This window comes from Limulus polyphemus, unplaced genomic scaffold, assembly GCF_000517525.1.
Source record: "Limulus polyphemus unplaced genomic scaffold, Limulus_polyphemus-2.1.2 Scaffold674, whole genome shotgun sequence".
Lineage (NCBI taxonomy): Eukaryota > Metazoa > Arthropoda > Merostomata > Xiphosura > Limulidae > Limulus > Limulus polyphemus.
This window is the reverse complement of record NW_013666284.1, coordinates 296059-301562: the sequence shown is the minus strand read 5'-3', so window position 1 is coordinate 301562 and position 5504 is coordinate 296059.

Below are 5504 nucleotides of genomic sequence, written 5' to 3'. Positions count from 1 at the left end.
AAATTATACAAATTTCTGACAGTGCTATTTTCTTTTTTAAAAGACCAATTTTGCTGATCCTTGCAAAGCCAGAATTGCACATCCTTTTTCATATTCCAAAAAGGTGTCAGAATTATTATTCACAAATGAATCGTTGCATTTTAGTATTTGTTGAAGGTAACTTCAAAAATCAGATGGATGTGTTTTACAAGTATTGGATTTAACCTTATAATTGATACATTCACGAGTATAAAATTAAATATACACATTAAAAAGCAGAACATGATAGGCGATAGACTCTTGGGTCACAGGAAACTGCTTGTTTTACTACTTGGTATTCCATTGAAAAAAAGATTTGATTTTCAATATTCCATAATTTGCCTGCTTGACCATACATATACTTGGAGAGATTGCTCTCTTAAGTGGTTTATATACAAAACTTATCGTCACAGAGCACTTGCCCTTTTCAACTTTAAGCAAATGTGCACATGAATATATTCAACTAGTACCTCGAATAGAATATCCATGAATTTGTTAAACTTTTCTTTCAAGTTTTTGTGGTTAAACCTAGAATGAAAAGCTCCAACCTTTATATTTGTGTTGATCCTAATCGGTAGATCAGCACGGGGGCATTAAGCCAATTTAAATGTTCTATTGGCATAGTTATTCAAAAAAAAAAAGATTTAAACGACTCAAAAATGTTGTCATCATCCAACTTATTTATAAGTGCTACCATAAGTTGATGCTAAAATATCAGTTTAACTGGCTCTGATTAATGGCTTTGAAGGCAGAATATACTTCAAGTCGGACTATTTGATTTGCAATGCGCATCTTTGCTCCCTGCCAAGAGCTGTTTCTGTGCGATCCTGAAAAAAAACAACACTGATCCATGCATTAAAGTGTTGCGAAGCACCATATGTCCTAATCGCCTGAGGTTCAGTTGCCTTCTGGTTATTCTATTCTATATCCCGGGGGAAAAAACCCATCATCATCTGAAAATCGTAGCCATTAGATTCATGCCATGATGTAATTGAAAGTGCGTTATATGTTGATGCTTATTGCCATTTTATGTGCTAGGTATCTTTTGTTCCATATGGCATAAGCAGATAGCAAAGTTCAAGTTCGTGGGTGCGACTATTATATTCCTCCCACCGATACGTATTATCCATTCTCAGTAATATCGAAATACGAAGAGCACACATTCATTGTTACGTGATCCCTGGCTTTTGCCAGTACATACCACCTTTCCTTCAGCCACAAATACAGGAGCAATATTTTGGGTTTTTCCAAAAGAAGACACAAGTTATTTTCAGCCTGAAATAAGTGCCATTATATATATATATATATACGTCTACATTAAGTATTACATCATATTGAAAAATAAATATAAGTCTATTGAAATAACAAAAGAAGAGTACATAAAGCGATAAAAACCTTAAACTATGCAAAAAGTAATTACTTTACTTCTATTGGTCAGTTGAGGCTGTTATCACACCCAATGCAGTCATGGATACACCATTATTTCACATTTTATATCTTTGTTCTTTATAATTTTGTATAAAATTCTACCAGTAAGTACTACAAGAGTCTAATCTGTAGAATAATACTACTGATTTAACAAATTTACGTCTACACAGTAGTAGTGCTACTACTAGTATAATTTACATATGTATAAATAAGTACACAAATATGCCTTTTCCTCTTGCATGTATACATAGAATTACGTTGGAACATAAAACAGATAATATGATAAATATGTGAAACATATTACAAACCTGTTATTTTTGTTGTTGTTTTTTGGTGGAGAATTCAAGACTAAAAGTGTTTAACTCATAGAGGTCATTGTGTCGTTCACTCAGATGTTCGCTAAATGATTATATTAACATTGAGAATAATGTTGGCAGTAAATATTTCCACGAAGTCCTTGATCTGCACTATTATGATTTTGTAAAGGTTTTTTTTTCACTCTGAATAACATGTCACAAAATTCGCAGGGAAATGTTTTCGTCTTTTTCCGTTTTTATTATTTTCTGATGTGCAGTGTGAGCCTTGTTGTTTTACTTCCAAAATCAATAACGCGTTTCACTTACACACATGACGCGACGTCACTGGTGATTTGGCATTCTGGTGGGACCTGACCTACTTTTAGCCTCAGTTTGATTGGTCTAGAAAATCAGGATTTGTAGATATTTTGTTCGGTTGTACGTGACACAAACGAAACAACTGTGCTCTTAAATGCACCATGTAGCTAGGTTACTCTGAAGAATAACTAGCACGTGACTGAGCTGGTTTCATCCTATCTACACTTGCCACTGGCCTAGATACCGCAGACCTAACTACCCTCTGTAGCTGACACGCGGGGCAAGTCCTCCTGTCGACGTTACTAAAAATAGGTGCGGGACTAGCAGCTTAGAAACACTTCCAAGGATACTATAACACTCAGAAACACAAGTTATTTTGGGTTTCCTATTTTAGTGCAAAAACAAAATAAAGAAAGCCTCCCACATAAACCAGTACACGTTAATTTACCTTATTCATACAATATAGTATTCTAACCAAAATAAGAAAGTGTAATTTTATAATCAGATTCTCAATGTGCAGGATATTTAAAAACAAAACCAAACATAGGAGTAAACATGTGTGCATTGAATCACGAGTTTTTAAAACGTTAACATTTATCTACATATACGTGCTATAATAAAATTAGTATGATGGAAACGACAAGCCATTTGAAAAAACACGAACGTATTCGTATATATTCATAGAAAAATATTAAATAATGTATATTTCTGAAACTTGATCCCAAAAGTAAAATAAATATTATATATGTAACTATGTATAAGATAAATTATGTTACATTAAAATAATCATTAATGGGAACATTTTCTGGTGTACTGATGTGGCTGGTTTTCTATTAGTTATCTGTCACTAGTTTAAAGAAATCATAACTATAAGAAAATAGGAAATCGTAATTTTGGCTTAAACCAACTAGTAACAAAAAACCACATGTAAAGAAAGTAAGTTACTTTCAAATAGTTTTTAGTGCATACACTGAAAAGTACATGTCCTACACGTTTTTTGTTATTGCTTTCCTTACACCTTTTTATATCTCTGGTTTCTTGAGTTGTATATATTTCAAACATAAGTGTAGGGTACAAAGGTTGAATGAACTAAACTTTATTATATAATGAACGCAAATGCAGCGTTACATACAAAAGGTTTCGACTCCAAGCTGTTACTAAAAATGTACCAACAGTGTCACGTGGGAGAAAATAGTTTGTTGCAATAAAAGTTCGATGACATGTAAGAGAAATAAGTATAAAACGAAGGGCGCGTAACATGCTCAAGTTATATAGAAAGTGCCGTTTGTCAGGTATCAATTATTTACCATTCTAAGATATACTACTTTTATTTTTTGTGTACTTTATGCTTCTTCAATATTGCGACTAACACTAATCAAAGGCTATTATACATATCTCTAAACAAAGAAACGAAACCCAGGGGGCATACATTTTAAGAACCGTGCCGGAAACACCTGGGGACGTACCCCCCTACACAGTTGCGGACCTTCTCTAACACAAGCCACTGATTGTTCTAAAACCGGTCAACGAGTCGGCCTTGAACAAAAAATATCCAAGGTCACATCCTCTTATTTTCTAGACCTTCGTGTTTGGTCGTTTGTTTATTTTGGTCATTGAAACAGAACGGACGACCTCGAGATTCACATGTAGCGTGCTTAATGGCTACTGGTACATTTACAACAAAGGTATCAATAAACTACATTATAAATACCTTGCTAATAAGGTATCGATGAATGGTATTTAAAGAAATTGAGTATTAAGTCAAGTTAGAATTATTAAGCCTCTCACGGTTTTAATTAATTTGAGCGTAAAGAAAACATAAAAAAACCATTTTGGGCAGAAACTGAGAAAAAATGGCAACATAGCCCAATTGTTTCATTCTGATGCAAATACACATTATTTTATACATCTACCTATCCACCATAGATAAGCTGATATGTTTGTTGTTAACGTAAGAGAACATTGTACGTTGTAAGCTTTTCAGTAAGTTTAACGCAACTCACGTGTGGCACAAAATTACATTTGCTATTTTTACAACATTTTGTTACGATTTTCTTTCTGTTTTGTGTGATTCCGGAAATTTGCTGTATTTAACTCTACCATAGGTATAGAATTTTTTATATAATCTCGTACAATGAAAAATCCAACTAAGCTTACTAACTTTGACTAATTTCATTCTTCATACCGCAATTTATTTATTTGGCTTTCATGCAAATAAACTAATATTTCTATTATGTTTTCGAAAGATCGTTTCTTTGTTTTTAAGCGCAAAACTACGCAACAGAACATCTTTGCGTTGTCTCTGCGGGGATCGAATGCTGAATGTTAGCATTGAAGCCCAAAAGCTTTCCGCTGGAGGGGGGTGCTTGTAAAATATGCCATTACCTTGCTAATTTAGCGATATATTAGTATTTGGTATTTTAAAAAAACGTTAGTCCAAAGTCTAATATTTATAATTTATGACGCTGTAATTATATGTATTATATTAAAAGTCATATGAATTTCTTGTACGTAAGTTAAAGCTATTATTGTTAAATGTATTGAAAAACAATCAAAGGTGCCAGAAACAGTGGGACATTTTCCACTCTTATTAATAATTTGGAAGGTAAAGTTCTTTTTAAGCTTTTTTTAAACATTTTTAGCCGCGGCATAGCTGCTCATAGAATGGCTCCGAGTTTCTTTCAAGTACAAACTTTTAGCTCATAGCTCCATTTTATGACCAATTTGAGATCTAATTACAGCCGTGGCTATGGAGGATTCCCTCTTGTTTTACTGAACACTGTTATGCCCCATCAATTTTACCTGACACTCAACTGAGTGTTGCTACCGTTAGATTACTCTAAAGTAAAGTGATGACGCTGTAACTGGACCTATGCTTATTTGTGTATTGTGTGGGGTCATTGTAGGCTAAACAAATATTACGTGCATAGCTATGAACTTGGTAAACCTATATACAAGCTGTACAAACCGAAACACGCGTATAATACTTTATATACAATTACTTGACGAAAACCGTTTCTTTACCTTGATGCATTTTCTTTGGTCTGTAACAATCTGCTACCACATCTTTGTAATTTTTATGATGCTATAGCTTATTTTTTTCGGCGTACCTATTGCCACTTGTGGTAGAAGACAGTAAACATGCCCAGCGAAACAACTATTACCACGTGTGGTAGAAGACAGTAAACATGCCCAGTGAAACAGTTATTGCCACTTGTGGTAGAAGACAGTAAACATGCCCAGTGAAACAGTTATTGCCACTTGTGGTAGAAGACAGTAAACATGCCCAGTGAAACAGTTATTGCCACTTGTGGTAGAAGACAGTAAACATGCCCAGTGAAACAGTTATTGCCACTTGTGGTAGAAGACAGTAAACATGCCCAGTGAAACAGTTATTGCCACTTGTGGTAGAAGACAGTAAACATGCCCAGTGAAACAGTTATT